Raw genomic sequence first — 11,407 nt, 5'->3', positions numbered from 1 at the left:
TGTGATAAGACTCCAGCCATGGAGACGCAGCAGAGGCCCTAATAGACGCTCGAATGCAGGAGGATGTTGAGAACATGCGAGGGCAGCTCACTTGCTTTATGTGATCAGGGTCATATCATGGAGATGCAGCTGTGAAACTTTAAATGTACCTGATCCTTTGTCAGCCTTTAGCACCTGACCCCTTCAGGAGCACAGCGTCACTGGTCACAGATGCTGACGAGATGGAAATGGGGGTGGTGCAGCCCCACTTCAAAGGTGCTGAGAGCACACAGAGAGAATGACGGAACTCTGTGACACCTGCCCACGACATTCTGGCAGCAATGACAAGCACCATCGAGGTGCAGGCATCAGTAACGTGTCCAGGGAGTGTGAGGCTGGACCATCACTTTAGTCTGAAGGTTAAACACTGCACAGGGAAGAGGCCCTGGACTGACACACCTGCCTTTACCTTGTGCAGGAACCAAGGTTTCACATCTGAGTGAGACGAACACTGCTCATCAGAACAAGGAGCAATAGGCAAGAAGACATTCTTGGGAGTTTATATACAATGGTGAACATTTTTTTTTAAACAATAAAAGCTCAGACTGTGTTCCCTTCCTCCAGCTCTCCACAAGAGAGAGATGGAACACTCATCAATGACAGAGAGCAGCTGCTAAAAGCAACACTCAATGTCTGCTTCCCACTTAGAAGAGAGCACTATAAATCCTCCTCATGGTTTGAGGCCAAACACTCTTGAAACACATTTCTCAAGAAAAGAAACTATAGAAATGATGCCTAAGAGTATAGTCATTATGTAGAAGTGATTAACACCCGTGCCCAGACTGTACAAAGGAGGTGTCAGCTGTGGCTCAGTTCATAGCACCCTCGCCTTTGAATCAGAAGGTTGTGGGTTCATGTCCCACTCCCAGAAACCAAGAACTGTGAATGTACTCGAAAGAGTTACGATCTGTGACTGTTGATAACTCAAAAGAGTTACAGCTTCCTGATTGGGCTCAGGTGCACCTTGGCCCTGTTTGAGTCGGGGCTGTTGCTGTGGCTGCTGCTACTGTTGCTTTTTCCAACATACTCCTCTGGACTTGTACAAGCTGCTCTGGTTTTGCTGCTGCCATGGGACACTAGAAGCCTACTGCTGACATTGTTGCCGGGGCTGCAGGGGCCTGGAGCCTGCAAGGCCTGAGGCCTGAAGAATTGGAGGAGAGAGAGAGAGAGAGAGGAGGTGCTGCAAGACAGGGAGGCCAGGACTTTTTTAATAAAATCTGCAGAGGGTGTCTGGACTTTTGTTTGGTGGGGGCTATGAAAACCATGTTGCTTTGTAGGGGAAGGAAGAAGACTACTGAAGGACTCGGGGAGAAGGGATGAATGCATGTGTCCATTTAACACCTTGCCCCCACCCCACCCGTGCCCCAGTTCAGGTAGTAAGTGCTGCCTGGCGAACAGGGACGGACCTGACTTCCATGTGCCAGGCAGTACCAGCTGCCTGGCGGAGACATCGCCCTTCCCCTATGGGAAGAACAGCTAGGCCCCCACCACCCCGCTCCACTCCACCCAGTGACACCCACCCACCCTGCACCCATTACCCTTTCTTCTTCTGTGTCTCTCTGTCATTTTCCCTCACTCTCTCCTTCCCCCTTCTGTCTTTACACACCATCAGGAGTGAGAGGGTAATCCTTCTTTTCCCCTTCCCCTTTCTAAACACTGTTGCTACCACCAACAGGGCTCGGGATGGGTGTGCCTCATCCCCCAATGGCTGCCTCGAGGTCACCGGTGGCCGGGCTCTCCAGGGCAGCTGCAGAGGCGATACTATCACCAGCAGCAGGGCCACCAAGATGACCTATGCGGGAGCGACTGCTTCCGTGGCCACTGCTGCTCCCGCGGCCTTGTCATCATTCCGCCTCCCGACCAGGGTCATGGGGGTAAAGAGTTACATTCACCCCGAGGTGACTGTAGAAACATGCATGAAGGCTTTGGCCAGGGTTGTCGGCCCCTCGGCCATTGTTGCAGCCTCGCGCATGTTTGGGAAGGCAGTGTTCTTCCTGAGGTCCGAGCGGGTGGTGCACTTGGCCCTGACCAAGGGGCTCACCGTGGGCGGGGTCTATCTGGCGGTGGATCCTCTTGAGGCCATCGCAGAGAGGCTTATTTTATCCAACGTCACGCCCTTTGTTCCCGATGAGCTCCTCCTCCCCCACCTTCCCCAACCGGGGGAGGGTCAGGTCCGGGGTGGTGCTGATCCCGCTCGGCCTCAGGGAGCCCAGTCTCCGCCATGTGTACTCCTTCGGGCACCAGGTCTTTGCTCGCCTGGCCTGGGAGGAGTGCACAGAGGGGCGGTTTGATGTCACCTTTGAGGGGGCTGCCTACCGCGTCTTCTGGTCAGCAGATGGTGTGTGGTGCCATGCCTGCAAGGAGGTGGGGCATGTCCACAAGAACTGCCCCATCTCCAAGGCCGCCAGCACCATCCAAGCGGCCGCACCTGGCACCGCCATTCCTCCACCACTCCATCTTCCTCCCCACAAGGCGAGGTGCCGATGGGAACCACCGCCATCTCGGCTGCCGGTGAGGCGGGGGGAGAGACCCTGCGCCGGAAAAAGGCGCGACGGAAGACCCGCCATGCAGAGGCGGCACCCCGCAAACCCCGCCACCCGAGCTCCCCAAACCAACCCTGATCCCCGGACACCCAGGGACACTGGCTTGGGGTGAAAAACATCTTCTGGCCCCGGCGATGTGTCTGCGCGTGCTCCCGGGCCCATGTGTGCATCAGCGCCATGTACTGGGCCCAGCGTCGTTCATGTGCAGGTTCCCAGGTCTGGTGGCGATGAGGTACGCTGACCCCAAGCTGGCTGTTGTCCTAAAAGGAATAGACCAAAGCCCCAGAAGGCAGAGCATCTGGAAGGGCTGGACAAGGTGGCAGGGGCCTTGCAGTTGGAGGTCTCCCCAGCCCCCAGCCAACCCCGGGAGAGACACCATCCCTCGGAGGGGGAGGACCTCGTGACTTGTGAGGTCGGATGTGTCTCCTACCCCAATGAAAAGGTGGTGGCATCTCTGCCCCTTAAGTCCTCGCTTTTCCCTCTCAGCGGAGCCCAAATCCCCATTCCCTTGCTGCAGTCCCCTGAGCAGGGCCCCTCGGGGGACAGTGTGGGTATCGCCCTTACGCTGGTGCCTCACCCCGACCCACCTTGTACCCCCGAAGTGCCATCTGGCCCACCAGGGGACTGCAGCAGTCCCTTCATGGCCCCGGCCGCTGGGTCATCGGGCGGCGGTGGCGAGGAGGGCCTCCCCGCTCCCTCCCACCTTCAGCGCCAGGCGCCTCTGTGCCAGGTCCTGAGCTTTTTCTGGACTCGCCGGGCGACCCGGTGCCTGAGGGGGAACGGGACTTTGAGCCTCTGCCACCCTTTGGCCCATATCCCCGAGGAGACCTGAGAGGACCCCTCTGCCCTTGATCCTGGGGATGGGATCGAGGTGGAGGTGGAGCCGACTGGCATCTCTGAACCAGCCCCCGTACTCAATGCGGGGGAGGAGTTGGAAGCTGGAGGCGACAACCTGGAGGAGGACGAAGTTTCGGTGGTGACAACTGGGAACGACTTATAGAGTCGTCGGGTGAGGTGGTGGATTCCCTGGTGTCCCCCCACCGATTCTCCCCTCTTCCCTTTAAGGGAGCTCCAGGATTTTTTAGTGAGTAATCGCGGTCACCGAGACAGGGTCCAATCGGCCCTGAACCGGTGGCATTCTTTTCCTGTTGTGCTCTGGTCAGCCCGTGAGGCCCTCAAGTCCCCTGGGCTGGACTGGAACACTAAGTGGAGGGTCCAAAGGTTTCTCACTGGGCTCTTGAATGAGAGGAAGGGTTAAAATAGTCCTGTCCTTCTTACACTAAGCATCGTGATGGTAGCACATACTTCTGACAATGAAGATTACCATAGCCAGCCTCAACATCAATGGCAGCAGGGACGCACAGCGCAGGTTCCAGAACTTCTCGGTCCTCCGGGACGGGAAGTATGCAGTCTGCTTCCTGCAGGAAACCCATTCTGTTCCGCAAGACACAGCTACATGGCTCCTGGAGTGGCCAGGGGGTGTCTACATGAGTCACCGAGCCTCCAATTCTAAGGGGGTGGCTATCTTACGATAAAAGCAAAATACTGCAGATGCTGGAAATCTGAAACAAAAACAAAAACAGCTGGAAAAGCTCAGCAGGTCTGACAGCATCTGCGGAGGGGAAGACAGTTAACGTTTCGAGTCCGTATGACTCTTCATCAGAACTAATGAAAAATAGAAATGAGGTAAAATATAAGCTGTTAGAGGGGGGTGGGACAGGTGAAGCTGGATAGAGGGCCAGTGATAGGTGGAGGCAAGTGAGAGATTGCCAAAGGTGTCATAGACAGAAGGACAAAGGGGTGTTGACAGTGGTGATATTAGCTAAAGGATGTGCTAATAGGGACATTAAGGGTAAAAAGCAGGACAAGCAACTGACAGATGGCCCTAGTGGAGGTGGGGGGAAGGGATCGAAATAGGCCAGAAGGTGGAGATAAAATGATGGATGGAAATAAATTTTAAAATAATAATAGAAATAGCTGGAAAAAGAAAAATATATTTTTAAAAATATATAAATTATTAGGGAAAAGGGAGATTGGAAAGGGGGTGGGGAAGGAGGAGAGAGTTCATGATCTGAAGTTGTTGAACTCAATGTTAAGTCCGGAAGGCTGTAAAGTGCCTAATCGGAAGATGAGGTGCTGTTCCTCCAGTTTGCATTGAGCTTCACTGGAACATTGCAGCAGGCCAAGGATGGACATGTGGGCATGAGAGTAGGGTGGAGTGTTGAAATGGCAAGTGACAGGGAGGTCTGGGTCATGCTTGCGGACAGACCGAAGGTGTTCCGCAAAGCGGTCACCCAGTCTGCGTTTGGTCTCTCCAATGTAGAGGAAACCGCATTGGGAGCAGCGAATGCAGTAGACTAAATTGAGGGAAGTGCAAGTGAAATGCTGCTTCACTTGAAAGAAGTGTTTGGGCCCTTGGACGGTGAGGAGGGGGGAAGTAAAGGGGCCGGTGTTGCATCTTCTGTGGTAGCATGGGAAGGTGCCATGGGAGGGGGTTGAGGTGTAGGGGGTGATGGAGGAGTGGACCAGGGTGTCCTGGAGGGAATGGTCCCTACAGAATGCCAATGGGGGGGTGAAGGGAAGATGTGTTTGATGGTGGCATCATGCTGGAAATGGCGGAGGATGATCCTTTGAATGCGGAGGCTGGTGGGGTGATAAGTGAGGACAAGGGGGACCCTGTCATGGTTCTGGGAGGGAGAGGAAGGTGTGAGGGCGGATGCGCGGGAGATGGGCCGGACACGGTTGAGGGCCCTGTCAACCACCGTGGATGGAAAACCTTGGTTAAGGAAGAAGGAAGACATGTCAGAAGAACTGTTTTGGAAAGTGGCATCATCAGAACAGATGCGATGGAGGCGAAGGACCTGAGAGAATGGGATGGAGTCCTTACAGGAAGCGGGGTGTGAGGAGCTGTAGTCCAGGTAGCTGTGGGAGTCGGTAGGCTTGTAATGAATATTGGTGGACAGTCTATCACCAGAAATTGAGACAGAGAGGTCAAGGAAGGGAAGTGTCAGTGATGGACCATGTGAAAATGATGGAGGGGTGGAAATTGGAAGCAAAATTAATACGTTTTTCCAGGTCCAGACGAGAGCATGAAGTGGCACCGAAGCAGTCATCGATGTACCGGAGAAAGAGTTATGGGAGGGAGCCTGAGTAGGACTGGAACAAGGAATGTTCCACATACCCCATAAAGAGGACAGGCATAACTGGGGCCCATGCGGGTACCCATAGCCACACCTTTTATTTGGAGGAAGTGAGCGGAGTTAAAGGAGAAATTGTTCAGTGTGAGAACAAGTTCAGCCAGATGGAGGAGAGTAGTGGTGGATGGGGATTGTTCGAGCCTCTGTTTGAGGAAGAAGCGGAGAGCCCTCAGACCATCCTGGTGTGGGATGGAGGTGTAGAGGGATTGGACGTCCATGGTGAAGAGGAGGCGGTTGGGGCCAGGGAACCGGAAATTGTTGATATGATGTAGGGTGTCAGAGGAATTGTGGATGTAGGTGGGAAGAGACTGGACAAGGGGAGAGAGAATGGAGTCAAGATAGCAAGAAATGAGTTCCGTGGGGCAGGAACAGGCTGACACGATCGGTCTGCCGGGACAGTTCTGTTTGTGGATTTTGGGTAGGAGGGGTGGCTATCTTGTTGGCCCCACATTTTCAGCTAGAGATCTTAGGGGTCAAGGAGCCGGTGCCAGGCTGGTTGCTGCATCTTATTGTGTGCCTAGGGGGTGCAGTGCTTCACTTTGTGAATGTGTATGTTCCCCTGGGCACACAGCAGCAAGGAGGAAGTGTCCATTCATCTCGGCTCCATCGACGCAGGCGAGTGCATCGTCCTTGGAGGGTGGGGGGGGAGGGGGTGGGGGGTATTTTAACTGTACCGTCAAGGCCTGGGACCGTCAGTGCCCAGCACCGTTCACTAGGTGAAAATAAGCTGCAGGACCTGATCGGGTCCTTCGACTTGGTGGACGTCTGGTGATATCTCCATCCTGACTCCAGCATTTTTACTTTTGTGTCACCTGGAGTTGGAGCGTTTAGACTTGACCACCTTTACCTTTCCAAGGCGTCCGTGTCCTGTGTTCCATCGGCTTCTGTGCGGTGGGTGCCGTGCGTGGACAACCGTCTGGCGTGGGCGGAACTTGTTCTGTTCTGCACTCGGACGGGGTCTGCATACTGGCACTTTAACAACCTGTTTCTGGAGGACGAGCAGTTCCTAGATTCGTTCCGTCATTTCTGGGCCGGCTGGAGAAGGAAGCGGGGAGGCTTCCCATCCTTGAGGCTATGGTGGGATGTGGGCAAGACTCACGTCCGTGTCTTCTGTCAGGAGAACACGAGGGGGTCGACAAAGAGACGGAAATCCAGGGTCGAGGAGTTGGAGAAGAAAGTGCTCAACCTGGAAGCTCGTCTCCATCAGCCCAATATGGACCCGGCCCTGCGGCTGGTGTACGAAGAGAAGAAGGGTGTGCTGCGGGACCTGCAACTTGTTCCTCCAGGACCTGGATCGCGGCTCCCCCTTCTTCTACTCAGCTAACGCCTGTCTGGCCAATTGTATTCCACCTGTGTGGAACCTTTCCTGAGCTTTTTGCGGAGGAGGTTGTCGGGATTAGTTCTGCACGGGCCGGGCATTGGGGTGGTCCTTTCAGCTTATGCTGATGATGTGCTCCTCCTGTTCACCTACTCAGCTGACCTGTGGAGGATGCACGAGTGCCAGGAGGTCCACTCTGCCGTGTCCTCTGCCAGGATCAACTATGGCAAGTGTTCTGGACTCCTGGTCGGTCAGTGGCAGATGGATCCCCTACCTGAGGAGCGCAGGCCTTTCGCCCAGAGCAGGACCAGCCTCCTCTACCTGGGGGTCCACCTCTGCCCTGCTGAGGAATCCTGGCCGGCGAACTGGCATGAACTGGAGGCCAAAGTCACCACTCGCATGCGGCCCTGGACAGGACTGCTCCGAGTGCTGTCTTACCGGGGTCAAGTTCTGGTCATAAACCAGTTGACTGCCGCCATGTTGTGGTACCGGTTGGTCACTTTGACCCATCCCCCGGATTTTGTCACAAAAATCCAGAGAATGTTCATCCACGATGTCTTCTAGGACAAAAGACTGCACGGGGTCGCTGCTGAGGTTCTGAGCCTCCCGCTTAGGGAGGGCGGTCAGGCGCTGGTGTGCCAATGCACCCAGGTGGCTACCTTCCGTTTTCAGGCCCTGCAGCGATACCTTTTAGCACGTAGTGGAGGGGTTTCCTGTATGGGCTGCTGCACTTCCTTGCCCTTGGCCGCTGCCCGGACATATCCTGGCATGCCTTGCTGCCATCAGGCGGCGGAGGTCCTCCGTGGGGGGGCCCTCTGTGAGGGTGTCCTCCCATTTTCCATCAGAGAGCTGGGATGGAGGGTGTTGCATGCAGCAGTCCCATACAGCCGTCGGATGTGTCAGTTCTCACACTCCCAAGATGTCTGTGTCTTGTGTGGCCTTGTGGAGTCCGTGGAGCATGTTTATATTGGGTATCTTAGGTGTTTTGTTTGCACTTCAGTCCCACACTCCTGATCTACAGGCATCCGGCGCAGAGGGGGACTGGGAGGGAGGAGACCTCCTCATGAACCTGCTCCTGGGCCTGGCCAAGTTGGCCATTAACAGGTCCAGGCAGTGGGCGATCGAGGGGGACACCTGATCCAACTGTCTGCCCCTCTTCCGCGGCTATGTTCATGGCTGGGTATCCCTAGAGAGGGAGCACATGGTGTCTGCTGGCACCGTCGAGGCCTTCCGTGCCCGGTGGGCACCGCGGGGACTGGGGTGTTTTATTGGCCCTGTTAATCACATTTTGGTTTAATGTTTGCAAGCTTCCTTTAAATTTTGTCTTTGTTTTTGCAGTTTCCCTTTAAGGCGCTGCTTTTACTTTATCCCTGACTTTGTTAATTTAGTTTAATTGTCTGACTCAAAAGAGTTACATCTTCTTAACCTTCCTAACCCCGCCACTACATTTTGGTACTTCCCCCAATACCCGCAGTGGAGGTGGAGGCAGCCTGCTGACTATTATGTCCCATCTGTGATGACCTTGGCAGACACCCACTGGAGGGCTGAGAGCTGGAGGGTCCCAGTCTTCTTTCAGGGTCCTGCCATATAGCATTGGCCCATGTAGCTGGAGCTGCTCGGGTCACAGGAAGAGGGGATTCAGATGAGCCGGACACTCCCGGAGTCACCTGGATGGATTGCCTCGGGATGTGCACCTGCTGATCCTCCTCCCTTTGGGTGCCGAGTTCCCCTGGCTGATTCCTTGAGGAGAAAGGGAAGCTGGGGTGAGATTGAGCTGCCCCGCACCCCTCTCATGTTGACATGGCTGGAGGCCAACTATGGTGTCTGTGATGGAGTTCGGCCCACACAGCAGTGCAGGACCAATTTCCTAGACCAAGGTCTCCATGGCGGCCGCCATCCTACCAATGTTGACCTCAGTGCATTGGCATGCCAGCACTATCTCTTCAGGCTGAAGGCGGACAGACTCCTCCATCGTGCCTTGCAATCTGAGGAGTGCAGCGGACATCCCTTCCTGATGTTCCCAAGTTTGGCTTTGCAGCTCCAGCAACTGAGGTATAACCAAGTCCAGACACTCCTCATCTCACTCGGACTCAGCAGATTTCTGGCCTCCAGCAGTCTTCCGAGTGCTGGAAATAAGGGAACTTCCTGCCTCCGCCTGATGTGGATCAGACAGTGCGACGTGCTGACCAGATTGTGCTTGCAAGGCTACTCTAGAACTAGGTCCCACGGAGGTGTGTGTCTCTGCGCTGGTGGATGGTGTGGGTGAGTGCTGTGATGGGTCTGCAATGAGGGTGCCTTCAGATTCTTCTTCCGAGGTGTCTTCGGGGCTTGATTGGATGCCCTGGGTTGTGGACTCCCTCAGCTCTTTCCCAGATGTTCCTGCGAAAGCAAAGAGAGAGATAATTAGTGCATGGCAGTGGCCTGTAAAACAGTACACATCACTCACAGCATGGTTATTGCACTGCTGGATCCTCACGTGGCACCACCAGCCTCACCGTCAGCACAGGAACGGAGCAGACCTTCACCAGCCAGCTGGATGAATCCCTTTTCAAAGTCTGTTAGGACCTTGATTTCAGGAATTCCTCCACCGGTGTGCCACTTGTCCTACATGAATACAGATGGAGAGAGTGTAAGTGCCAGGCCAGATGATAAGTATGCCTGGTACGTGTGGGTGGTGAGTGGTCTCATCGAAGGGATGAAGACAATGAAGCTGTGTGTGAGAGAGTGAATAGTGATGTCCCTTGAACTGGCAGAGATTGAAATTCCTGTGGATGTGTGACGGGTTTGAGAGAGTGTGAGTTGTGAGTGATGAGAAGAGTGACTCACCCTGCAGAAAAAAAGATCATTCATCCTCTTGTGGCACTGGGTGGCTGTCCTCTTATGCAGGGCATTGGCACTAACCACCCCTGCCACTGCGTCCCAAGCCAGATTGGTAATGTTGCTGCCTCTTCTGCGGCCAGAGAGGGGATAGAGGACATCACAGCGGACCTCCACGATATCCAAAAGGTGCTCGAGGGACACGTCCCTAAGCTAAGGTCTGCAGTCCTCTTGCCTTTTGGGCTATGTCTTCTTTGCAGCAGTCCTGGGCTGGAAGTACTGAGAGGTATGCTTGTGGCTGCACTTTAAATATGGCGCCCGGTGTGAGCAAACAATGAGCTGATGGTGTGGTGGGCGAATGAGACCCCGTCTGCCATCGAAATGGTGTGTTCCCCAGGACTGCATGATTAATGAGGCAGGATTGGGACGATACAGTGTGAAAGATGCCATTGCGGCCGGTGGGTAAAACGTTCATTTTCCTGCCCACTACAGCACTTCATGCAAATTTGGGACGATTGCGTTCAAAGTGTCTGTAGCTCGGTCTCCAGCTCACTGAATCTGAGCCGAAGCCCTCAAGCCACACACACTTACTGCAGATGTGTTTGCTGTGGATCACACTGGCATCCATCAGCCCCCATAAACTGCAGCCACATCACCTGCCCTGCCATCTTTATTATGTGCTAATTAATTTATTTTGTCTTAGTTTATTTAAATTAATAAACCCTACTACTAATAAGCTTTAGTATGGCTAGTAAACCTTACTACTACTAATTTTACCTTACAATTACTAATAAAATACCTGAGTTTTTAAAAATAAATGAGAAAGTACTCACCAAACAACCTGTTTCCCTGTGACTTCACATTTTGACTTTTCTCAGAATGGGGCTGGTCCACTCCTGAGCCATAGACTGGACTGGATAGCTCTTTTATGGTCTCCCTATCTATTGCTCTTGCACTCTTTTACGGCCTCCTGCTCTCATGCTCTTTTATTCTTTCCCTGGTCTGCTGCTCTTGCTTTATGTTCTCCCAGTTTGCGCTCTCGCAGTGTCTTATGGTTTCCCTAGTCTGCTGCTATAGGAAGCACTAGAAGCAGTTAAAGTTCTTGTGAAATTGTGAGTTGTTTGTGGGTGAAGAAATGATTAAAGTTACTATGTAAAGAGATGTGACACATATCCAAACATTAAAATAGTTTTGCAACCCTGGTGATATCACTACTATATTAATACCGTTCCTTTAAAGTTCAGTTTTGTAGCCAAGTTGGTGAACAATGTGTGGTACCAGATATTTTCCATGTGCACTGGACGCTCATTTCAGTCAGGAAGTACTGAGTAGACATAAAGCCACACACTCCATGGAAAAGAGACAAGAAGTAGCACAGGGAGAAGAAAATCGAGATTAGACCACCTTTACACATTATAAATTAACACTTAAGGCAAGATAGAGGCCTACAAAAGTTATTTTTTGTGATGTTTGGCAAAGTACCCACAGGAGAA

General features: G+C 53.4%; 1 non-coding gene across 1 annotated transcript; it reads right to left on the bottom strand.

The window, feature by feature from the left end:
- Window positions 1-578: 578 nt before the first annotated feature.
- LOC144686995 (small nucleolar RNA U3) lies at window positions 579-790 on the bottom strand. The gene has a single exon (XR_013578033.1). It is a non-coding gene; the product is annotated as a small nucleolar RNA U3 (small nucleolar RNA).
- Between the last annotated feature and the right edge of the window lie 10,617 nt (window positions 791-11,407).

This window comes from Cetorhinus maximus, chromosome 11, assembly GCF_964194155.1.
Source record: "Cetorhinus maximus chromosome 11, sCetMax3.hap1.1, whole genome shotgun sequence".
Lineage (NCBI taxonomy): Eukaryota > Metazoa > Chordata > Chondrichthyes > Lamniformes > Cetorhinidae > Cetorhinus > Cetorhinus maximus.
This window is presented reverse-complemented; position numbering and strand designations above follow the sequence as displayed.